The sequence below is a fragment of the Vespa velutina genome, chromosome 18 (genome assembly GCF_912470025.1).
Source record: "Vespa velutina chromosome 18, iVesVel2.1, whole genome shotgun sequence".
Lineage (NCBI taxonomy): Eukaryota > Metazoa > Arthropoda > Insecta > Hymenoptera > Vespidae > Vespa > Vespa velutina.
The window spans coordinates 4,088,330-4,114,987 of NC_062205.1; the positions used below are offsets into that span (position 1 = coordinate 4,088,330).

Genomic DNA, 26,658 nt, shown 5'->3' on the forward strand with positions numbered 1-26,658 from the left:
TCTCTATCCCCCCCCTCCCCCATCCCCCCCCCCTCTCTCTCTCTCTCTCTCTCATTCTACCTTTCCGTTTGATCCTCTCAGCGAGATACGAGGTCTCTACGCGTGCGAGCGGCGGAGTTCGGCGAGAGAAATAGGAAAGCGAAAGGTATCGCGGAAAAAAAATGTTCGAATATCACCGCTTCGATATCTCGATTCGATATTCTATTCTATAACATAGCTATCGCGTAAGAACCCAGCCAATATATACGTACGGTACGCGCGTATACGAAAGAAAGAAACGCATATGTGACATTTATTTCAATGGTCGATCTATCGGACTAACGAGCTAATCGTCGAGTCTGGATAAACGCGGATCGTTATCCTTGTAATTCTTTCGAAAACTAGAATAGAGAATCGATTTACTCTCTCTCTCTCTCTCTCTCTCTCTCTCTTTAGTATTTTACTTGCTACGTTGCTAGCAAAGTATGTCAAGTATAATTTATACGTTTTGCAATAGCGTGAGATGTTTTTCTTTCTCTCTTTTTTGTAGAATTTCCTCTTCCTTAATCCGTAGACGACGATAGAGAATAGTCCCCATGTACGCGCCATTTTATTTTAATGTTTTTAGAAAAGAGCGCTTCAACAATTCGGACGTACTTGGTAGATTCTGAAGGTTCTTCTCGAATGGCACGCCGAAATGGAGCGGAACGAGAATCTCCGAATAAGCCGCTTTTCTATGCGCCCGCGATTTTATTATCGAGCCGGCGCTTTGGCAGCTCACGAGCCTCGAACGATTTTGAGGATGAGGGAGAAGAGCAGATTTTTATTCCGTTTTCGATGGACCATCGACGAGTACGAAAGAATCCTTTTGCAATCGTTGAATGTGTTCGTATATATTTTTTTTCCTTCATATCGTCAATTTGTGACTCTAACCAAAAGATTCGATTAAGAAAATTCAGGTAATAATTTAATCATTATTTTCGTGTAACGCACAACGATTACATTATTTTCATAGTGGATTAATATCGAGAAGCATCACGACAGTCGCGAACGATTCGCTTATGTGGTAACATTAAATCCCGGAGGTTTTCTTCGGAAGGCAAGAACGATGATACGCTTGTGACTTAACTAATAAACATGTTATTGCGAGACTTTATGATAATTGCGAAGCACGCAATTCCTCGTCTTAAAACTAATTACCTCGAAAGTCGGAACAACCGTAAGTAAATACAGTGTTTCTCGCAATCTATGCATACGCGTTAAGGATACTAAGATAACGTTTCTCTGTTCAAAGTTGGAGAAACCATTTCTAGAGTTACATCATTTGTTTAGTCGAATCTCATTAAAATTAAGTCAAGAGTAGATATTATGTAGGAGTAGAAAATGAATCGTACGAATTCTACCTCCGCCTCCCTCGCTCTCTCCCTCTCTCTCTCTCTCTCTCTCTGTTTCTCCTCGCCGTGAAATTTTTAATCTTTGTCATGGTAGTTACTAGGACGAATATAAATTTCCAACGATAAAGGTAAACGTATGGAGGAAGAAAAATATCAAAGGCGATAAAGAAAGGGTATTAAAATTTCTGACGATATCGCGCGTTTTATCGTACAAAGGACGTTCCCTTGGCTTTCCAAGCTTCCAACGACTTTGGACTAATCGCCGAGGGAAGTGACGCATTGATTCCGATAAAAGATCGTCATATAAGCATATTCAGTTGGCCTATTCGATTCGATAGTGTAATCGCCAACTCGCAGATACTCGCAGAGTATGGCAGAGGATAGATGTCCGATGGTTCAATCCGATATAGATACTCGTACATTAAGCCTTGAATTACGTGACTCATCACACAGAGTGAAGCTTAATGTCAGAGCTTGTTAATTACGTGCCGACCTACCGTTCGTGGTACTCCTAATGCCGGGTATGGAACGAAACAGGAAGCCTCTCTCTCTAGCTCGTCAACTATGTGACACGTCAAACGATAAGCCACAAAGTTATGCCGCCATCGTGCCGGAATCGCGCTGACTAGCAGGACAAATTCGCCGAGCGTTCATGAAAAAATCACGTTTTCGGTTTTACTTGTCTCCCGCGTTAGCCAGGAAGCGAGAGAAAAAGGGAAAAGTGAAAGTCGAAATCGTTCGACGGACGCGTGACCGATCCTTGAAAATTGGCACGGACGTTGATTGCTTTCTCGCGATCAAACCACGAGATATACTGGATTGGCATCGATATTCTCAATATCGTTAAAATAGTAATTAACTCTTAGCGCTACGATATATTTTATTCTAAACAATGTCGTAAAATTCGATCAAAATGATGAATTATTGTCGATTTTTCGTAAATCGAGTTTGTTCGTAAATTCTAGGCCATTAATAATTCGATTAAAATAAAATTTTGTCTCGAGTATACGCCAAGCTTTAAGCGCGAACATAAAAATTGCTCGGAAACGGTCAAAATTGCTCCCATAAAGACTTCTTCTTCCAATTCTCGCCAAAATGTAAGATAAAGAAAGAAAAGAAGAGAATTTCGCTGTCTCCTTTAAAGTTATCGCTGACCGTGAAGTGAGTCTTCACGCAACCCTAGAATGGAAGAATAACGAGAGCAAAGTAAATGATAAAATATTGCGGTAAAAGAAAGGTCTCGCCGGTGGCTCATTAACCCTCATTTGGAAAGCGAGCTCCGCGCGTTTCACTGCTTTCTCCTTTCCTACAGCTACGACGGCGGCTCTTTCCTTTTCTGAGAAAAGGACTCCCGCCGTTCCGTGAGAAAAGAGGCGGCGTGCTTGCAAAGCTATGCTCTTTATACTCCCATTAGGCACGACGAGGACTGGAATAAATCGTTGGCGTTTCTACTTTTTCATCGCGAACGTTTCGCGACCAATTTCTTTCGGAGAAGGCCTGCCGAAGATTCTCTCTCTCTCTCTCTCTCTCTCTCTCTCTTTTATAACCTTACGCTTACACGTATAAAATCGTGTAAGATAAATGATTTGGACTATAGTCGAACCATTGAAACAATCGCCATGGTATGGAAAAGTTTGCTTACCGACAAATTTCGACGATTAAATATGACGATCTTCTGTGCGTATCCATGGCACAAATGTATATACACATACTATATACGTAGTATATATAGATTTATCCGAAGAATAACAATTCAGAGAAGAAGGAAGATATTCTCTCTCGCTAACGACGGTCCTTCATCCCTTCCTTCTCTCATTCTCCTCTTCAATGGGACGCTTTCGACGGGAGTGTGAAACGCTTGCGAAGTTTGTCTTCTCTTATTCCCGCTGAGGACGTTATTGGAAATTGGGATAAATCATCGCCATTTCTCTGTTGTATCTCATAGAGAATAATATCACTCGTCTCTGATTATTTCTCTCACGTGAAATCTGCTCTCGAGGAACGTGAATGTCCGATGGTTCAATGAGGATGAATTCATTGAAGCAAACACGTTAAAATATTCCTTTTCCTCGAGTTTTTCAATGGCGAAACCGTATTTACCGATCTGTTTGCGAATCTCGCGCGATCGAATAGCGTTGAACGAGAACACCAACAAATTTACGGTCGCGTTCGATCGTATATCTTTGGTCAGTCCGTTAACTATGCGGACAATCGATTTTCCCGAGAGTTCGAAGCCAGGAATAATGGACACAACGGTATGCACGAGAATGGTTATTAAGCGAAAGGAATGCCCACAATTTCCTCCGTAGCGATACTTTACCGAGCGTAATAAATGCAAAGGTAACGTTCAATAAAATAGATCGTTCGATCCATCTTGCCGTTTATAGTAGATAAAATGGAACACATCGAGGAGAGAAATTCGGACTTGAGAGTGACCGCTGATTTAATTAAAAGAAAAATAACGTCGTACAAGCATCCAGCCGATCGACCGTCGCGTACGAGTCCCAACTAACGACTGTTTCGTCCTTTCCTCGTCGTCGTCCTCTAACACGCTTATGTTTTCTTTCTTCCATACCCTACTCCGAAGCGTACCTTATATATACTTAGGTATATCGTATGTAAACAAAAATAATCGCTCCTAAGAATCCAAAGACGCGCAAAAGGACTGCAACAAAAGAAGTTATTTCCATCGGTATAGGAACGTCTGTCTCGCGTATATATATATATATGTATATATATATATATACACACGCACACGCACACACACACACACACACACAAATATTATCTCTCGCTCCTCGCTTCGAAAATCAAGGAGTCTTCCTCCTCGTTTCTTGAAATTGTCAAACCTTGTCGAACTTTTCTTTCTTTCCTTCCCTCTATCCACCTTCGTACTATGCTCGAAAAACTTTTTACCGCCACATACCGAAACTAACTCAACTTCGTCGAAAGACGAAACTTTTGTTCGCACCGTTCGACGCTACGATTAACAAGCCCAAGTTACTCTAAGAATTGAATTTGTTCCGACGATTAATAAAAAATTCGATCGATCCTTCCTTTTTCCTCGATTCATGTCTATATGCTTTGCGAGATCCAAGTATAATAGATTCCATCTAACTTAAATTTATATAACAAAATCTATATAACTGTAGAAGCAATGTTTGCGCAAATGCCCGCACGTTAAAGGATATTTCGTTCGCGCACATGTAATTTTCGTTAAAAGACCAAGACGTACGAGTTCCATTTAACCGCAAAACGACGACTTCTACGCGTATTATATGCTATCCCTAAAGCGAACGTTTAGACTTGCGTAAACGCATAACGTAAGCTCGCACCTTGTAACGCGACATTATGTTTCCGTAAAGGTACGTGGTTATCCTTTGAACGGTACTAACGTTGCAACGTTCGAACGTTAAACGATCGCTCCGATGCGATGAGAAAAAAAATTTCACCGAGAATGATTTTTATTTTTCATTGGTACATGCTTCATACAGGGATAAAAAGTTTTCCAACGAAAGACGCCGCTACGGATTTTTTTTGCGACAACTATGACAACTCGACGTCGGGAAGGTTCGCATTATTCGGTCTATGACAAGATCAAAGGTCGCTTCACGAAGCCTGTGGTTTTCGAAACCGCATCGAGCGCGCTCGGTAAAGCTGTGCCACCGCGACTCGTAATCGCGATCGATAGAAAATCGTACAACGTGTATTAGACGATCTTCGACGAGCTTCATAATTGATTTCCAAAGACGGCCGAATATCCACAATTAAGTTTGCCATTGCTGTTAGAAACTCGCGCGTACACTTTCCAAATGAGGGAAAGTTGAGGTACCTCCTACCACCTATTCGTCGGAAAATGTCGCATTCTCTGTATTATGTCCCGTATATATCGTAGTAACGAATTGAATTTAGTTGGACGATTATCGATTTACATTAAGATCAAAGCAATTCGCAACTCGGACGATAAAGTCGGCGCCTTTACTTTCCACGCGACATACATAGACATTTCATCTCCATCGCAATTGTCACGATAAAGGTGAGAAACCGAGCGAGGTTGGGCCGAGCGAGAGAGTTTAAATGAAATTATAAGGCAGCTTCTCTTTTTACCTCCTTTAATTCTCTCTCTCTCTCTCTCTCTCTCTCTCTCTCTGTCCTCGGATTCGGTTCGAGCATCGGACATATAGTCGACGTCGAGGATCGTGGAGGGAAGGACGAACCATGTTCGACCACAGAGGGATAAAGAGGGAATGAACGGAGATGGACGGGGAGAAAGGTGAGGTATCGAGAGGCACGGTACTCCGTCGGAGGTCGGAGGTGGCTTAATTGCCCGGTAATTGCCGCTGTCTGCGCCACGGCGACAATAGGACGCGAAGATTGGAACTTTACCAAATGACATAGACGCGCCAGGAATACGTTAACAATTATTCCATAATAGAGCGTTCGTGCCGCCACGTTGGTCGGTCCGCGAAGCGCGGAAATATCGTTCCTAAATCCTCCTGTAAATATTATCCGCTTCGTTCCCATCACACTTTTACGTTTATTTTACTTTATTTTCTTATACATCGATAAAGACCGTCCTAATTGCGAAGAAAAATTCTTCTTCAGAAAAATACTTCACTGAAACATAAAGCTGAGTATACCTAGACAAATATATATATATGTATATATATGTATATATATATATCCGTATATTGGAGAGGATACATACTTTGGCGCATTAAATGCATTCCCGGCGCAATTTTGCTGCGTTAAACGTTTATGAAAATTTTGCTCGCTTGAGCATCGCTTTCGAGTATCGATGCTGGCGCTATAAAAAGAAGCGGAACGAGGGAAAGTACGGCTTTTCTAGAACGCGTCGAACGCTCGACGCGACCCAGAGGAGGAGCAACGATAAGAGGGTGTAAAAGGAGAAGTAAAACGGAAGAGAACGAGGCGATGGTGTAAAGAAGCGAGGTATACGGTGCATGCAGCCGCAACAACACTATTCACATGGAAACGAGTAGCACGAACGTCGAACGACGTTGGCAGTTTGAGGGGCTTTAACGATTCGATCGTTCGCACCGCGATTTACGGCTTTCATTCCCCGATCCGACCAAGCTTACAACTCGTGCGCGCAAAATAGACATCCGCGAGCGTATAAAAACTTTCCATGGAACAGGGTCGAAATGGAAATAAACGATCGCGATCGTTTGAGGATGTTTCATCATCTTCGAGACGATGAATTAATCGTCTCGTACGAAAATCGAGTTACGTTTATTTAATTGTGGCTAATTCGGTTCTTTTTGGTCCCCAGGTAAAGCGCAACCACGTAGGAATCTCCGTTCTTCACGTTTTCGCGGTGCGCTCGATTGATTTCGACATGTGGGTCATACGTGATACTTGATCCGACCGAGCAATTATCGGGGCTACCTGGCTTTTCGCTCCTCTAACCCTCTCCTCGCCCTTCTCATCACAATCTTTTCCTTTTTACCATTCAATCCAATGCCAATGCTCGAAAGAAAACTTTTCCAAGCCGTAATTTCAAATTCGAACGAGATCCTATGGAAAAACGTCAAGTACCGCGATAAGTGCGAATGCGCGACTACTTTCGTCTCTTTCTTTCAAAGTTTATCGAAAAGTCCATGCGTTTCTTCTTAGAGTTTCGTGGAAAAAAAAAGAAAAAAAAAAAAAAAGAGAGAGAAAAAAATATCATTTTATTCAACGATTTATGAACTACCTAGAGATTGCGACTTTCCCTTCGTTACAATTATCGATTAACATTTCATAGTGCGGCCGCTCGTTAAGAGTCTCGCGGGACTTGGGTAATTCTCGTTGGAAATTATTGAAAAATCACGACCGTGCTCTCGCCGTGAATAGTCCTGATATATCTACGCGTCTGCGTTTAAATACGTGTGACGAGTGTTGAAAAAAGTGGTACAAGTGTAAAAAAAAAAAAAAAGAATAAGTAAGTAAGAAAAGGATGTAACGCTAAACGCTGACTTATCGTGCACGTACTTACCTATGCTACACTCGTATGCGTACGAGTTTTCATGAGGAAAGAAGAAGTAAAGGAGAAACCAATGTTCTCCTCGTTCGTTCCCTGAGGCTTTAAAAAGATGCTTAGCACAGCCACGTAAAGCACATGCACGCGTATTCACTTTTAACCGGATAAGCACTTGCGCTTTTTCTACGATCAATGATTATTACTACGAGGAGAATATGTCTCTCTTATAAATTTCTATCGATGAAAATAATACTTCCATCTTATCGAACAACCATGTTCGATCGCGACGAATTATTTTCCGAAAAATTCATCGTGCGGATGAATAAAGATGCTCTTGCATTGCATTCGTTGCTTGCAAATCGCTATTCATTCGCTCTACTCGAGTATATCTCCTTATATTTTATACGAAACGCGCGCTATTTCCTCTATCCAACGTCCTAATTCTAACCAGCGGAATTAGATTCGATTAAGAAACAAGGACGATTTTTTCTACGTAAAAAAAAAAAAAAAAAAAAAAAAAAAAAAAAAAAAAAGAGAAAAAAGAAGAGAAAAGGAAAAAAAAGGAAGCTCAAAGAAAAGAATTCATTATCGGATCTTTTCTGATACGCTGTTAAATTCACTGAGCGACTTGTATACACAAACGACGAATACAATACGGTTCACCGAGCCGATAAAAATAATTAGATCGCGCTTGGTACGGGGGGTGGGGATGAAGTTGGAGGTTGAAATTAATTTGATCGCTTTAATGAGCTCGCTTTTCCAGTCTCAAACCGCTCCCAGCTGCTTTCTCGCGGTGATAGCGGGGCGGCGGCGATGCTAGAAACGGTGCTGGAAATACTGCTGCAAGTGGCGGCAAGAGTCGGCCCGACTTTTTTCCAATTAATAACCGGGAGGAAACGTCGGCCAAGTAACTAGTTTTCCGCTTCGTTCGTAATATAGCCGCAGAGGATTCGGCTACGTTCACACCGAATCGGCATATCCGACTAGACGAATACCTCGCGGCTAAAGCTATTCTCTCTCTCTCTCTCTCTCTCTCTCTCTCTCTAGTTTTCTGCCCCTTCCTTCTCATCCACATCGCGCTCATTTTGATCAACGAAGAGCTTCGAAAACGGAGCCACGCGCTGCCTAATTAATTTCTATCTACCGAAAGATAACGAAAGATTTATTGGCTTTTGATCCGAGCTATTTTCCCGATACGACGTCACGCGATATCGAATAATCTAGCTAACCGCGATGGTGCTACGTGAAATATATTTGTAGAGACGATATGTGACCCGATTAAATTGACGCCTCGAGTCGCTCTTTCGTTAAAAATCCAATTGCAAATGTATTCCGCGGACGAAGAAATTTCTTCGAGTGACTGTTAATACGTTATCATGAATGAAAATTACGTGAATTAACGTTTAAAACGATCGCAGATTAAACTTTATTCCATTTCACTTCCTTTTCCTTTACAGAATTTTAGGGCGTTAAGGGTTAAGACAATTTTCTTTTTCTTTCTTTTATCAAAGAATACCTTTAGAATTCGCCGTAAAGAGAAATTTGAAAGTTTCGTTTCTTCTCCCCTAATAAATATTCGATTATTGCTAGTGCACAGTTAGAGGCGACCCGTGTCAGTGGCGGCCGTTGTGTCTGCTCGGTAACTCGAGTGGATTTCCCATTTCCAGCACTTCCGCCGCAAATACTACTTCCTCTTTCCCTTTCCATTCCCTGAAAGCGGCCTTTGGTAAATAACTTTTAGATTTAATAAGTACAGAAACTCCCGCGTCTCTCGACATCGATATTAATCTTTCGATTTCAGCGGTAACCTCTAAGGATCCTTGAATGCAGCCAAAGCCCTTCGGCCATCTCTTAATTTTTTGATTCGGTATCCATATCCAACTTCGATATAATTTTACACGCCTTTTATTATATCAAAGTGAATTCTTCGTTCCTCCGATAGAAATCGTGAATCGTTAATCGAATTACAAAGGATAACGTTAAGGAGAAGCGAAATATGAAAAGTAAATATTTCTTCTACGATCGAACTTTTCTTTTCTATCTCTCGCACCATTTCCACGGAACGATGGAGACAGATGGATGGAGATATAGATAGATACTCTGCGAAATCTTTCGACGCGAAAAATAATAGAGGTGAACTAAAAACTAAGGTAAAAGAAAAACTATTGCGGCCACGATAATGGAGCATGCTTCGTTATTCTCCGAAACGTAAGTGCGTTACAAGCTCTTCCGGTAATTACGTTAGCCGCCGCCGTGTTTCCTATATAAATTACGCTTGAATTAATTCCTCGATCTTTCACGTAGCCTTGGCACGTTAATTAAAGAATACTAAAAATGGCACGAATATCTCGGGAGATTTAAGGCAATTTGAATAATACTTCATTAAAGGTCAATTAAACGCGATAGGTGCGAGCGGTAATAAAAATAAGTGGTAAAGGTCGACGTCTACGACGACAGTAGTGCCGTATGTGTATCATAGCCGGTGAAGCAGGATCGTTATAGTCGATCGGTAATACAAGACGTTGTCTTCCAATTGAACAGCTGGGTACAATCGAACGACTTTTCCCATTTTCTTTCGTCTAATGTAAAAGTAAATGATACGGACTTTTCAGCGGAACGGAAAAGAACTTTTTCAATTGGAACGTTATCCTCGAAGTGTAAAAAACAAAGAAGCACAAAGTATCTTTCGCAAATTAATTTTAAGGACATAAATATATTTGCATATATACACATGTGTTACATTTTTGTAAAGATTACACCGAGCCGCGAAATTTATACGTCGTTAGATTCTCCATACAATAGGTATAAAAGGGCGCGCGCTTAAAAGTTGCAAATGCAAAAGAAAGCTGGCGAACGTGGAAAATTATTTCGTATCAAGAGGTCGATGGCTGCGAAGATCATTTGCAGCAAGTATGACCGGAGAACTATAATCTTTTCCTCTCTCTCTCTCTCCCTCTCTCTCTCTCTTTTTTCTCATTTTCCTCCGTTTCACGCAACTACTTAACCCGCGTTGCTTTACGTGCCTCTTTTGCTTCTCCCGGAAACAAACGAGCCGCTATAATCTCGCGATTATATATTTTTAGTTAAAACGAATTTTAACGCGCGTAGGTTAACGAATATTATTTTGTGCGACGCGCATATAGATTGAAAAAATACTCCCGTTATGGTTCTTCCCGTAAAAAGGAGTAATTCCGGGAAATAAGAAAGAAAGGGTAAAGGTAAAGAAGTTGAGGAGAATCGGATATCGTCGATCGACTCGTACTCTTAAAACTCGACCTTCGTCTTGATCTTAATGAGAGAAGACTTTTCAATTATTTTCTCCCTCTCCTCTTCTTCATTTTCTCCGTTTATCTCCGAAAATGAGATAGCTATAGATATCTATATATCTACAACTATATACGTATTTGAGAGAATTCTGGTCGAGCCGACTCGACTAATTTCTTATAAATGACTTCCACTCGAGTGGTTCGTGGCAATTAAGACGTCCTTTGTTTTAAGAGGACGCGCTTTAGACTTTCCTTGCCGCGGGAAAAGAGCTGGACGATTGAAGAAAGAGAGACACGACGAGTGGCGTACCTATATACACGTATACATATATACACAGCGTGGATCTTAAATATAAATTTAAGAGAAGCGAAGAAAGAAAGAGTAAAATGCCTACGCACAATCCGTACATGGGTTTCTCCTCTAAAGAGAAGAATATGCGTGTCTCGCTTCGTTACGTATTAATATACGCTCGATTATACCCACGAGTGCACAGGGAAGCATAATTCGGACGACGACGACGACGACGACGACGACGACGACGACGACGACATCTCAAAGTGCCTATCCTTCATAATTCAAACTACTCAGCATTCAAAGCATTCTTTGAGAACAATGGACCAACCACTGCGTAACAATGCATATTATCGAAGATAACGAAACCCCTTAATGTGGATTCTAATTCGGATGAGAAAGCGTACTCGGGCAACTTTCCTTTCTTAAAGCCACTTTATCTTATTCTCGGAGCAATCTTTTCGGTCGATCAAATGTCCTATAAATGTCCCTAAGGTATTAATAGGTAATGCTGTTGATTTGGAAATTCGAAATTGTACGAATAAAAATCAAATTTGTACGAATAAAATCTTCAAGATGAAATATTTTTCTTTGTTGAAAAGTAGATCGTTCGAATTAATTAGGATCAGTGATACCGAGTGAGCTTAATCGTACAGAAAGTATGAAAGTGCGATAGAGCGGAACCCTTCGCTTCATTATGGACCGCTTCAGCGGTAAAAAGATACAGGAAGATACTGGTGGTCTGCCTTTCTAATATGCGCAGGGCGTGCGCGCGCTTTTTATTGAAAACTCGGCCTCGTACATTTAACATGTATAAAAGATGATACCCTGAATAATTACAATGCAGAGTTCATTAGAGCGTATCCGTAAAAATCATGCCTTCGAATACGCGTATACCCGTATAGAATCTAAAAAGCTTTTTTATGCGCGCACATATCCTACGTTTCTGCTTCGTTAAAGGGTACTTGAAAACTTTGATCACGGTTAAGAGGTATATCCATACTCATTATGGTTGCGCACACATTTTATATACGCATATTTACATACATATAGACAATATTTGGCAAGATTCGTTAATAAAATTAACGCGTGACTACTTTCGTTCAATTTCGAAAGAAAGACGGATCGCTAAAACATAATTACCTCGATGAAATTTCTATCACGATTCTTTTTCTACTTTTTCGTACTTAAAAAAGGAAAAAAGTTTAGCGAGAACGGGAACGCGTAAAAATTCGAGAAAGATTCGCGTAACAATCGTATAAAACTAATCGAGTTATCATACCGAAAAGAAACTCGCTGAAATTCTGGACCGTTGGTTAAATTTCTCTGGGTCGTCCAAGCGTTGGTCTCCCAACGTCGCCGAGCAACGGTACGTACCTCGCACCGCGACCCGTCGCGCGACCTAAGTTTAATTCCGCAGAATAAAAATCACGAGGTAAATTGGATTTTTTTGCCACGTCCTTTTAATAAGCGTTATTTCGCTTCCGCAGCGCGTATAACGAATGTCCAGGAAAGTCCGAGCTCCATAACTTCTCCTGCATTTCGCGCAGGAGAAATCTCCTCCCTCTAACCATTCCGCCGTCTCCTCCCTCGCCTCTCTTCTCCCGTCGTCGTTGCTCTATCCAAAGATTCGTATAATATAGTATCCTCTATCAAGTATGAATTAGAAACGTTGTCTCAACGCGAAAAGGCTTTTCCTTGAATTTTAATGGTCGTCGCGTCTTCTGCTTTTGCGGACGAATGAGAGAGAGAGAGAGAGAGAGAGAAAACTCGTAGTCGCGACGAGTAAAGTTGCCGTCGCACTCGAGTTTGCTGCCGTCGAGAAGGAAACTTTTCAAACTACTTCGCTTCACCCTCTTTTTTCACTCGCCTACAAATTGTTATCTCCTCCGACCAAGACGCAAACGAGACGTATCAAATGTACAAAATCTCCTCTAATTGCATCGAAAAGCTGTGAATCTTTTCAATGAAAAACACCTCGTTGGTTCGCAAAAAGGAATAAAGTTCGATTCATAGGACTTCACTTCGACAACGACTTTTACATGGCATACGCGACATGGGATACGGCAGCATCGGTTTTATGGAGCCATCGTTACGCCGTTCGTCGGAACCATTTAAAGCGTTCCTAAAGCATTCCTACGCGCGAATAATAAGGATAAAAGGCACGATGATCTTCCTCGAAGATAGGAAATAATAACTCTTATTATATCATTTCCTTACGCGTTTGTCCAAAACTCAAATATGATTCATTATTTACGATACTACCTTGGACTTACGTAAAAATTTCGTTGGTAATTTTCGACGGCAATACCATTACGGCGAATTTCCCCGCTCTCTTTTCGCCATCGAGCCACAAGTATTTCTTAGGTTTACGACTCTTTCTTAGAGCGAAACAAACGCGATTCTTTCCGCTTCGGGAGAAGAATAAGAAAGTTCTTTGATACTTTTCGAACGTTCGCCGATGGGAAAGGTCCCTAACAACCTGAGCTATTTAATTTTTTTTTTTCGCAAAAGTACAAGCAGGTTTATACGGGGATGAAGGTCGAATAAAAGATGACTATCCCGAGAGAATCAAGTCACGATGCGGGGAAACACGATTCTCGAGGTAAAAGCGAGTCAAAAATTCGAAAAGAGAGTTTCTCCGGTTCGCGAGATTATTAAAATTCGAGCTCGTAGAAATGTTTAAGAGGAGCGTAATCTTCCTCGGAGTCTCGTTAAATAGCATGAGGAAAAGAAATCCAGGCGAACGTAGTAGAGTAGTCACGGTCGTCGAAACGTTGTCGGGAAAACTTCAATTCTCGTTTAATCGACGATTTTACCTTTCGTTCAGTTTAGCATTACACAGTTTAGCTCGCGGCAAAATTCAGCGAAGACCTAATAAAACGTCGGGGTGGCAATCGGAGCGCGATAAATATTCTACTAGAAATCGAAGGGTAGACTTTACGGGGACGAAGGGGGTACTACTACGTCGTACGTCGGCAAAATCCGATCGCGATTACCTTCCCCCTTTATCCCCCCCCCCCGCGCTAACTTTTCTATATAACGTCTCTGCGAACGCCCTATGGAAGAATTTTATGGCGGTAGGTATTTACGAGCGCGTGTGCCAAGAATACACCCTCCACGAAATAGTTGGCGCATCGTGCGTGTATTCCCCCGTACGTCGTAATATTTGGAATCTCTCCCGTCGACGATATAAACAAGCGCGCATTATGCCAGCACGATTACGAGCGGGAATATCCTTTTGAATTTTTTCACTAATCGAGATTTATAAAATACGTCGAATTATCGAAATACGTTATTTGACAGCACGATATAAAATATTGTAAATGTATTGTGTTTAGAGCACAAGTAGGAGCCAACGAAAAGAAGGGAGACGTAACGTACTGGCGGATACGATAGGGATACGTCAATCGATTCGGCGCGATCGAAGACAAGGCTATCAGGAGAGAATCGCTGCTACGAACTAGACACGCACAGTTGGATATCTACCGGTCGATTCTTTCCGGTCGAAAAACGTCGAAAATCAGAGAGCAATTTCGAGCGCATCGGCGAATCATTTCCCACGATTATCCGAGATATACCGAAAAGAGGCGGCTAAACTCGGCCGCAATGTCGTTCTTGCGCCGTGCTCCTACTATCTCCGATGTATGTACGTAACGAGAGCGCAGCATCGGGTAAACGTTCTTCGAGCCATTCGCCGCAGCTGCAGCCGCTCGTGCACGTTCGCAACCCTTTTGCGGCTGAAGCGAAGCTAGCGATGTACCGATCGAATCTGAGCTTCGATAAAAGTTAACGCGTTAACGAGCAAGAAATAAGAAAAGAAGGATGAGTACGTGATACGAAAAAGTCGAAAACGATGACAAAGAACGAACCGATTCGGGTAGAGATCGGTCGCGATCAGTAGCGATCGAACTGCAGCCTACGCGACCGAAAATCGACAAAAAGGAAGACAGACGAGAGGGAATGGCCGGAGGGGAGAAACGATGCGTCGTTAAATATTTGTCCGTCATTATCGGAGATTCGCCGCATACGCCCCGACTATGTGAATCCGATCGAATCCGATATTGGTCGATCGCGGTTATCGACGTCGTGTTTCTATTGATAGACGTATACGCGTTTGTAGTATACTTTATCATGCGCCAAAGTCGCATCCTAAAGTAAATAATAAATGGGCAGACCTTCCATCCGAGTCGCGTGGCAAAGAAATTATTCGCCACGGGACTCGATCGAGACAAAATAACAAGACAATTTTTCGCTCGACTAATTTATCATCCGTCCGTATCGAGTGTCGCGATTACGAGCCTTTTACAAGAAACGATGAACATCGATATCGTACAACGGTTACAAGATTTTTCCAGATTATTAATTCTCATAAATCTCGGAATATTTGTTAATAATTATAACTCGTCGAGATTTATGCGTGCAACGACCAACGTGTTCCGGACTGTCTCGATCGACTTTATCGTTAATTCATCGACGCGTGTGAAATTAATGCGCGCACGCGCAGATAACCCCGTTATCGTTTCGTTTCAATGGCGATCTCCGATTTGGGAATACAAAGAACGTCGGGGAAAAAAGAGACAGGGAGAATATACAGGGCGTTTATATATATATATATATATATAATTTACGATAATCAAAGTACCTTTCGATCTTTGATTAGGGTCGATAATAAGAAACGACGGAGTAGAGATAAGAGAAAGAAAGGAAAAATGGCAGACAGCACGCGATACCCGGGCAACGCTTGCCAATTTTTCAATAAGCGATAGCTTATATGACCGATATAACCGAGCACCGCCGTGCCGTTTCACGATGAAATATCAAGGCAAGAAAGAAGAACTCTACCAACTCTTTCAGATCTTTCCTAGAAGGAAGAACAATGAGAAAGGTAGAGCGAGTTGATGAACTCGCTTTCTCGAGCGTAGAACTAGACTAAAGTAGGGTAGGGTAGGGATATGGAAGCAGAAGGTATCTACGTTTGATTTAGAACAATCTCGCTTTTAAACGATCCTTGATTTATCGCGTATCAACGTCGTCCGGTGCAATGGATTTCATGAATCGCACTAAATTATGCGTATCCATTTAATCTGATCTGCTGGATGGTCTGATAACACTTGTTAATAATTTATTTGAGCGGGCGCGCGTCAGAGAGAGAGAGAGAGAGAGAGAGAGAGAAACGTTTAGATTTGTCAAATTGCCCATCTCTATCTTTATATTGCCTCCCTCTCCCTTCGTGCACAGGAAAATTCCGCAAGTTGCAAAATTTCCAAAGTACGAACGAAAATAGAGAGGGAAGAAATATGCAGGCAACCGCAACGTTGCGCTCGACGTTAAACGTCGTGCGATTCGTGAAATTCGGTCCGAGCGATCAGGCGCATTGTCATCATTTCCGGAACCGTAATGGCGGTCGTTTTAAACGAGGGGTCAATATTGAGACAACCGAAATCGGTATAAATGCGCTGATTATCGTTGAGTACGGTGGTTCGATGATGACCGAACGAAGCGATGCGTCTATTAAACGTTAATTCACCATTCCGCGGCTTATCCAGATCAAGAAGTTTCATGTCTGCTCTATCTTTTTCTCTCTCTCTCTCTCTCTCTCTCTCTCTCTCTCTCTCTCTCTCTCTCTCTCTCTCTGTCCAATTGGATAAGTAACGACCGATCGAAACGTCAATGACGCGATAGCGGCTTTCCCGATGATGACAATACGGAAACCACCGTGAGCTATGTAAATTTGTCATATTAATGCTAAAAGCGTCGGCCGGGTTCGCATCGCTCGTAGCGGTATTGTTTGGACGAAACGATTGGGGGAGACGGAAGGGAGAATATTTTTACACGTTGCTCTTTATAATAGTCCAACATAACCGGACTATATTACCGTTTTATCGACTTCCATTGAAATCCACAAAGTATATGCGATATAATAACGTTTTAGGCTATCTATAGACATAAGAGTACGTGCTTGCACAGTAAACATATTTTCTCAATAATTGTAGTAGATTGTAGTCGATTTGTAGTTATACGATCTAAAATTCACACGATATTTTGACATTTATGAGTCGCTAAAATACGTTGTACGGATAATAATATATTCATTTCCATGCGTCGGTATAAAATTTCCAAGTGACCCATTTATTTGTCTATGATAAAAATAGCCGAATATGAAGATCGATATCCATCTTTTATGTGTTATATCTCGTTCGATAACTTTGCGCTTCGAACGCAAAACGAACGCAATGAAAATTTAAGGATTGTTTGGAAAACGTAAAGGAAATGGTGGTCGAGCTTTCTAGGAAATAAACCAAGGTAAGAAAAATGTGGAAGCGCGAGGTTTCTCTGCGGTTGAAAGGCAATGCCGAACTAAGGTCATGAATGATTCAAAGAAGTCGACGATCGAATAAACGTAAAATACGTATCCTTTTCGCGCTACCATATACTAGAGAGGAAGCGCGACCACAATTTACGATCCCTAAGACACTACCGGGGCACGTTGGTCAACGAAACTTTACCACGCTCGTCTATCTTAATACTCGGAAACTCCGAATCTAACTCTCGGTAAAATTGTAGGTGACATTTTTCTTCGGCCATTCGAGGGAATGTTATTCAACCATTTTAATGTGTAACCTACGCTGAGGTTAATACACGAGACGGGGCCAACGTAAAGTTTTTACCAAAAAAGGAACGCCCGATAACGTTACGTCGGCTAATGAAAATGTACGAGACCAAGGGATGCGCGCGCGCGCGCGCGCGCGTGCGGGATAGATAGATAGAAAAAAAAAAAAAAAAAAAAAAAAAAAAGAGGGAGATCGGAAAACGCGTTACAGTCATTTACGATGTTTCGCACGCGAAAGAGCACGGTTTACCTTCGAAGTTGTTTTTACAAGACTCGCAACCATAACAAATGGACGTAAAGTTAAGACGCTTCGTCTTGCCCGTCGTTTTGCCTGCTAAACCATAAGTCTCGAGGGACAGAAACTTGCACTTCGATACTTTTTGCAATTTACTTGAAGCTACGAGAACGAAACGTTTTGCGAGGTCAAGGAATGGAGCGAGTCTAGAAGCGACTCGAGTCAAACTTGATTCGACCGTTTCTAATTAATAATAATCTCGACGGTCTCGGTTTAATTCTAAAGGACCACCAATTTACACACACCCGTCCACGAATTCTCGCTATTTACGAGCAAGAAATGGGTGATGAGCGGAAGAGGGAAAGAGACAACGAGACGAAATAAAGGAGAGAAGGAAAGAAAAGGAAAAGAAACGTAAGACGGAAACATACACCATCGGCGTGCTACAGCTGTCAGCTGATTTATCGACTGAGCGAGCAACCTCCTCTACTCGCAGGTGGATTCTAGGAAAAAATAAAATAAAATGCCTCTTGGAACTCGTAAAGGAGAAAACAAAATTCCCCTCCGATCTCCGATCCGCTCGATTACGCCATAATGGATATATCGTTGTACTTTCGTGTTGCCACGTAATGGAAATGAAAAGAAGAAAAAAGAAAAAAGAAAAGAAGAAGAAGAAGAAGAAAAAAAAACCAAGTTAGAATCCCTGGTACGAAAGCAATATTTATGACTCGTAATTTTGGAAAATTGCAATTACGATAGCAATGAATTAATATAAGACCGAGGCAATCGTAATAGACGGAAAGAGATCAAGAGGAAGATAAATCTATAGAGGATAATTCGAGAGATCCCTCGAGATGAAATGGGAGTCCTTGATTTAAGTCGAAGTTGGGCGAGGCCGCTTAATCGTTGGAAACTGAAAGGTAAGTATAATGCGAAGGGTAGTAGAAAACGATGCAAAGTCTCTCTCTCTCTCTCTCTCTCTCTCTCGAGGTGGCCTTTTTTGTCTTTCCTCTTCTGGCCGGCAAACCGTTTCTCTTTCTCCTTTCCCCGAAGCGTCCCGCTTCTCTTCCTCTTCTTCTTCTTCTTCTTCTTCTTCTTCTTCTTCTTCTTCTTCTTCTTCTTCTTCTTCTCTTAGTCGCCCTTAGTAGTCCAACGTCGAATCGATTCTTTTTAATTACAAAGTAATTTAAATTGACGATTGGTAGCAAGGACGACCAGCGTCTTCCCAACTGCAAAATAGAATAATCCCGACCGCCGTTTCGATGTAAGGGAGCATCGACGAACCGAGAGTCTCTTGCTCTCCAACGATGAATACGCTTAAACGGAATGACGAGTGAGTACTTGGATTCGTTACCGATCAGAGGCCAGCCAAGAAAAGAGACATTGAGAATATCTGTCCTCGAATCAAAGGTATGAAAATATGATGTAATAAATCGTCTCTATGCTCGATCACGATGGAAAATGGAGAAAACGGGAGAGGAAAAAAGATAAATTAAAAGACATAAAGCCGAGTCTCTTTGCTTTTCGAGAATGCGATATCGTCGATTCTTTTTACGTAGAAGGTACGATGAGCTCGAAGAAGATACGAGCGGGTTATCGACGGACATACGACGGAGAAAAGAGGAGCTAAGCTTATGGCGAAACATGGTTAATCCCCGAATAAATGTCAGAGTTAAAAGCCAGGCTAAATGAAGTTTACGAATCCTATATTTAACGTTTTATTTAACGCCTACCGCATTATAAATTCGACGAATGATATTGAAAGTAACTATTAACGATATAATCGTGTCTCGTTTCGTTATTATATAAATATTTATAAGATACGTTGAAATTGTCCTTAACAAGATTTTCGATACGTTTCTATCGCTCTGCATATTAGATCGTTTGGAATCGAGTCTAGTTGGATGTTTCGTAGAAATTTGTGCAAACTTCGCGAGTGCTCCCGAAGAGGTTGTTGTTGCCAAATTCGAGTAAACTATTTTTAAGCGTGTCGCTTAAAAACTTTACCGGACATAGAGAAGAACAATTTAACGTTATTACGGCTCGATTACGTTAATGCCGGGTGATATTTTCCATGTTTTATGATTACCTTATGGAGCATAAAAGTAAAGCAGCACAACTTTAACGACCATCTACGTACGCCAGGAGTTTGAGGTACATACGACACAGCTTCGCTAAGAGGAGGTCTCTTCGTGCGTCCTCGTTCGAATAATAACACGGTTTTCCCTTTTTATCATACCGATTATGATATCATACGCGAATGTTATTTTGTTAATCGGTATATACTTATAACCGCTAAGCGATTAAACGTACGTACATGGAGACTTTTTCAGCTCTGAATGCATCCTGCGAATGCGTACCGCCACAACTCCAACCGCGACACGCTTGCCTCTCTTTTTTCATTTATTAATCAACGATATTTCGAAGATCAACATTTTGCATTCGAGCTATGAACGAACGAATGTTAACAAATTTTCGTTTCCTTATTCGTACATTCATCGCGAATCTAAGACCTGGAAGAGAATATTAATTGCCATCCAAAGTTTCATGCAACGACGGACCCGGGGAAAGGGGGGAAAAAAAGCACAGTTACGTTTTCCCTCTATTCAATAGAAAATTTCAAAGTTTTGCGAAATCAATCGGGTCGTCGTAATTAATAATCATAACGACGTTATCTTTTTGTCCTCAAAACGTACGTAGAAACGCGAAACGTTATAATGCTTGGAATGTATTATATTATAACGGCAAAGCGAAATTCGAAGTACGCGAAAGGCATTGCAGTAGGAAAATAACGCTTGATGTATGCTCGAGAATGACACTAAAAGAGCATTCCGACCACTTTCCCACGTCAAAGTGCTTTAAGGGCGACCCTATGCAAAATACGTAGCACTCGAGCGATTCGAAGAGCGGTTTCTCGAATGTGCCAACCTTTGTGCCGGTAAGAGAAATAGAACCAAGAGTTTCTCGAAATATGTTCTTACGAAAGAGAGATAGAAAAATAGAAAGGGAGACCTCCTTCAAAGGAGGTTTCTTTAGCGATTCGCATAAAGAGAGCGAGAGCGAGCAAGAGGGAGAAAGAAAAAGAAATGAATCGAATATTTCCCGATCTGATCGTTTCGTAGACAAGGCTATACAGGAAGGAATGTCCGAAGGAGACAATGTCCGTAAGAATCGTCTCTATCGGGAGGATGGTAACGAATCTTTGCGTTTTTCCTCTCTTATCCTCCCTCCCCCTCCTCCTCCTCTCTCTCTCTAGTAGGATTCTTCGTATTTCTCCGTGGAAGTAGCACGCTTAAGTGGTAAATCTTGTCCGCCTGCCAGCGTGGTGGTTCAGGGATGGGCCTCGGATGACTAAAGTCGATAGCGGTTCTATCTGTAGGAGAGGCAGAGAGAGAGAGAGAGAGAGAGAGAGAGAGAGAGAGAGCGGGGGCGAGGGGGAAGACAGCACGGCAATCGGAAGTTTCCAAAGTTTCGTCCCTCCGCGTGCAAGCGTTACCAACGTCTCGATCGAATTCCGTACTCTATAGCGAACTATCTCCTATCTATTTATCTCTCCATCCGTCTCTCTTTATACACCTCTTTCATCGTTTACGAAAGCGAGAGGCAATACGCAGGCAACCGCTCACGCTCGATACGTTCAAGAGCCTAACCAGGTGATGGTATATAGTGCGCTGGATGTCTAACGAAGAGAAGGAGGATGCGCACAAAGTAGAAGCGAGAGAGAGAGAGAGAGAGAGAGAGAGAGAGTGGGGGAGAAAAATGGAATGGGGAAGTACGCCATGTGGCACATAAGGACGGGACTAGGAATATATAATGCAAACAGTTTGGGCCAAGCTCCGGTCACAAGTTTAACTTAGTTTGCTACATAGGTGGAGGGTAATTGCATTTACTCCGACGTCTGTAGGTTCACGCGATTCTCCAAGCCCTAACACACCGGCGGCATCGCTTCCAAAGCCTCTAGCATCAGCTGGCGCGACCGTACTCCCACAAACCGCGCTTCCAACTATAGTATATACCTCCTCTCTGCACAGCCATACCACCGGCCATAAACGAAGATTCCCAAAACTGCGGGTGAACGGGTTCGCTCGGCCAACTGTCGGTGACAGTTTTGCGAGCTATCGTTGCGCGAGGCTGCCTAGATATTCTCCTCTTGTAGTTTCGCATGCTCGTTATTGGCTACCCAAGGAGAATTCCTATTTTAAAATCGATCATCTATCGACGACAACGCGACGACGGTCTCTCTCTCTCTCTCTCTCTCCCTTTCGTATCGACCTACGCTGATAGAAGGATCAAAATCGAGTGAGCCGTCGGTAATAGTCAATTAAATACGTATAAATATGTATTCGTCGAACGGAATATAAAAGTAAGAAGAAAAATATCGTTCGGTGATCCTAATCGGCCGATACGAGTACAGAGGAAAGAAAGAACTTTACGGCGAATATCTATTTCGGCGTACAGCTTATCTACGGCAGTATTATCGAATCGAGAAGAAATTTACAACGAAATAAATTGTATCCGATCGCTTTGGGAGAGGGTAATAACGGGCGACGGTCCACCCAACGTTATCCGATAATGCTCGATAATGAGAGAGGCGCCTAATGAAAAACGGCACCTCGATGAATCCGAGAAAACGTTCGGATCCGTAAAATTGAACGAGCAAAGGGAATTCGTACGAAATGAAACGTAACTTTACAACGTGCCACGGTAAAACGTTGTAACGTTTGTTTCGAAGGGCGCAACTTCGTACACGGGTATGCCGACCTCTTTCATCCTCTATTTATCTCTCTACGTCTCTTTCAATTCCTCTCACTGCCCCGTCTCACCCTGCATTCACCATCGAAAGCAGAAACAGCCTCGGTGTAACGACCGCGACGCATCGTAATCCGTTATATTACACGTATACGCGTTCGTCCATTCCGCGGTGCCGTGTAAACTGTCCACCGCCGATGATATATGTGGCCAGTCAAATTCAGAGATTTCATGAACCTACGGAAATGTATAGAAAACGGGGGAAAAAGGAGAGAACGAAACGCAAACGTGATTTTAACAGCGACCGATTAAAAATAACCTTTCAACTCGCGCTATCGAGATATATTTTCTTTACGCAAAGAGAAAAATCAAACCATGCTCTCTCGATTCACTCTCTGACTTTACTTTCACCCACAAAATCGTAGGTTTTTCAATTAGCCTGATCTTTTATTAAAAACAAAAAAAAAAAAAAAAAAAAAAAAAAAAAAAAAAAAAAAAAAAAGAGGAAAAAAGTAGTCTGATGCAAACTTTCTTTTCGCGTTCGATCGAATCCTCTCTCCTCTCCGTCCTCCGCTTGAGCCATCGGACGAAAATAATAAAAAGCTTAGGTAATGGCGCGAAACATTCGTTTACCTTTAGTCAAACGTTAGATTTGTACCGATTCACACAAGCGAGAAGTGTGCCCTTTTGATTTCAGATAAGGTAGAACAAAACGCCGAGGCAAAAACTCGCGGACTTGTTTGCCGGGATGCAGAGCGTTCGAATAAACAAATATAGGACGGACGTGCCTGGCAAAGTGTCAAAAAATTATAAAATGGCCAAAGTACCTTGTGCTCGCAAGCAATCGTAAGAATTTCTCGCAAACGTTAGGCTCCTTTCCTTATTTCATCCAACGACGAAGACGATGCCGACGATTCTCGACTATTGGAAATAATAAAATTATTCGTCGGCGAAGCGAACGTAATTCGAGGAGGCGTCCTCGAGACTAGATACACCGAATCAGCCGTTTGATTGGAATCTTGCCTAGAAATATCTTCGAAAGGAAATTCGAAAGATCGAATTTCAATTTTCTCTCTCCTCGACACTAATTCGTCTTGTTAATTTACAGACGCACATCGATTAAATCGACGAAATAGATGGCGAGTTACGAACTAAACGCGCAAGTGCTCCTAAACCACGTAATAGATTCTACAGAGTTATATCCGTAAAGCTAAATACTACATTCGAGGAGTCGAGAAGCGACGTCGTTTTCTATGGACCGTCGAACCGCCAAGTACTCTCGAAAAGTTAAGAAAGCGTGAAATCGAAGCGCAAGATTTACTCTTAACTCATCTACGAATCTTCTACGTCTTCTCTCTCTCTCTCTCTTTACACACGATGGCTCAATAAATGCCAAATAAAATGCCCAATTAAATAAGTATCTCCAATTATTATATGGAATTTTATCTATTCTTTATCAATTCGATTAGATAACAAACAATACGGAAAAACTGATATAAACGGACGCGTATCCGAGAGACAGAGAGAGAGAGAGAGAAAGAGAAACAGAGTTTTTCTCCGCAAAGTAGGAAAGGCGAAAGCCACGAGCCATCGAATTACGACCCATTGGTTTAACACGGATTAGCATTCTGTGCCGTAGGGAAAAAAAAAAAACTAGAAAAAAGTCCGTGTACTCGTATGTAACGCGTATATATAGCGAATGCAATCCGACGTAAGAACTACTACGCTTCTTTTCTAAACTTTGAAAAATAATTTATCGAGCTTATTGTCTCTCGTACATACGTGACCATTATACGTAGAAATGTTTTACGAACCAATCGAGTGGTATCCGAAAAGAGTCGTATAATGGAATAAAGTCGTTATAGGCAATCTCATTTTATAAGGTTCTACAAACGAAAAAATACTGATTTCGCTTAAATGAAAATAACGCAAAGAATTGACGATTCGAAAGTCAAATGTTTAAAACGGATCAACTATTTTAAACGATATGGAAATCACTTTTTTCTAGGGAAACTCTGATTGCTCGGAGATTGGGGAGAGAGAGAGAGAGAGAGAGAGAGCTTCGCGATGCGTCAAAAATATTCCCTCCAATGGCAACCTGGTGCGGTCAGGAAGCGAGTGCGGAGTCAGAAATTAGGTCAGTATCGATAAACGGTAGCGGACCCCGGCTGCAAAGTCGGAAATTTGCCGAGATAGGCCAACGGTCCTCCTCTCCTCGTCTTTTTCCCCAAACTTACAAATCTTACTACGAGCTTCTGTAATCATACAACGAGTTCATCGTATATGTTTGACTATATTATTCCGTTATTGTAAAGCATTTTGATCACCGAAGATGATGAAATTCTTAAATTCATTAACAAACTAATACGACTGATTTCAACGAACGAAATACGAAATATTTCACAGTATTTTAGTTTTTCCTTTCTTTCCCGACGCAATCTCTTCAACGAAATTGTTTTCAAGTATTCTCTTATACTTTTGCTATACCTACGACAAAACAAGCAGTATAAAAGAAAAAGATTAAAAAAACAAAGAAGGACTTGCGCCCGCATTGATTCATAGCGGTATTGTAGGCGTATCTATTTGTACCTCTTCTATAAGAGCGCATCAACGACGAATTTTCAGCACGAGAGGCGTCTCCGTTCTCGTGCAGTCTGCAATAACGACTAAGAGAGATAGAGAGAGAGAGAGTTAAAGGAAAAAAGACGTATACGCATACAAATATGTATGCACATATATGTAATATACGCATACGTATACGCGCGAAGGGTAGAAGCAACTGACTGATATGTTTCTGTTGTCCGTCAAATGAGCAACAAATAACGGAGCATTGTTGTCTGTCGAGTGCGCACGGCACGGCGTGCGCGCAAACGAGAGTTTGAACTTAACAATGGAGCAGTGGTCCAGGACAGAACTTTTCAGGCCCGTGGAAACAATGCCAAGAGACGAGCGACAGCCGGTTTAATTAAACGCATCGTCAGCTCTGTATAGCAACACTACAGTGACGGTACTATGGGATACACACACGTTTATATTCTCGTACGTATAACATGTCTGTATGCGAACCATCTTCCGTACGTATGTATATTTATGCGCGCGGCAATTGCGCGTCACCGAGACGATGAGAATTGAAAGGGTATATGCATCGCACGGAGATAAGTAAAATGAACGAAAACCAGTATACGACTCGTTCCGAACGAAACTCGAATCGTAGGTACGAGAGGAGCCCATATAGTCGATTCACCGATGTCATGGCGTTAATCGTGTTCGCCGTTGGCAGACATCCCTTCTAACTTATCTCTCTCCTTCTCTCCCTCTCTCTCTCTCTCTCTCTACTTTATTCCGTTCCGTCTTCGTTTCTTCCAACTCGAAACTTCTCCTTGCGTACTTTGCGAGTTTTCCAAGAAACGATATCGCTTGTAGTCGCTTAACTTTGTTACAGAATAAGGGAAGTGAGAACTAAGAAGATTTACTTTTACTTCTTCCTATTCTTGCCATTCTTTTCTTTCTTATTTCTTTTCGTTATTTCTCTCTTCCCCCACCCCCTCCCTCTCTCTCTCTCTCTCTCTCTCTCTCTCTTCCTCTATCAAGATTTTAGTCCACCGAGCAAAACGCCATATTCGAATTCCTACGAGCTACGAGACTGATCGAACAACTCGAAACACGTGTTCTACCAAGATTCCATCTAACGACTACAGATTTAATATGCCACGTGACACCGCTCAGCGTGACGCAACAGACCCGAGACCTGTTTTAATGAGGAAGCGCAAGGACGAGAGAAAGTGAGATAAAGGGAGAAAGATAAAGTAGCGAGAATGCCACTTGCTATAACTCGTTAACGTTAATCCATTGTGTAACTCGAGAACGACTAGCCAATGATCTCGATAATTTATCCCGTTATATTGATATTATCATGATATAACGAATGTATACTCTTTATGGACAACAAGATAGATGTGAGTCTATCTTTGGAATAGAAAATAGAAAAGCAAAGTATGTCATTACTCCTAATCTATCGAGTAACTCTTTATAACGTAAATACGTTTCACAAAAAAGATCCATTACTCGTCCGTTAAATCTAGACTTTCTTTTTCGCATTCGTAATAATTACGGCTACGTTTGAGCAAGCGTGGAATAGATTTTACGT

The 26,658-nt window shown here is 41.8% G+C and overlaps 1 protein-coding gene across 7 annotated transcripts in view; it reads right to left on the reverse strand.

Moving 5' to 3' along the window:
- The window catches only part of LOC124955300 (hemicentin-2), an 86,037-nt gene that overhangs the window by 39,375 nt on the left and 20,004 nt on the right, over window positions 1–26,658 (reverse strand). The window contains exon 1 of one of the 7 annotated variants that reach the window (XM_047509533.1): window positions 3,016–3,897. The exons of the other annotated variants lie outside the window; for them this stretch is intronic. The gene's annotated coding sequence lies outside the window, so the exon portion shown is untranslated. Of the gene's footprint in view, window positions 1–3,015; window positions 3,898–26,658 lie in introns of those variants that run through there. 7 annotated transcript variants of the gene reach the window in all.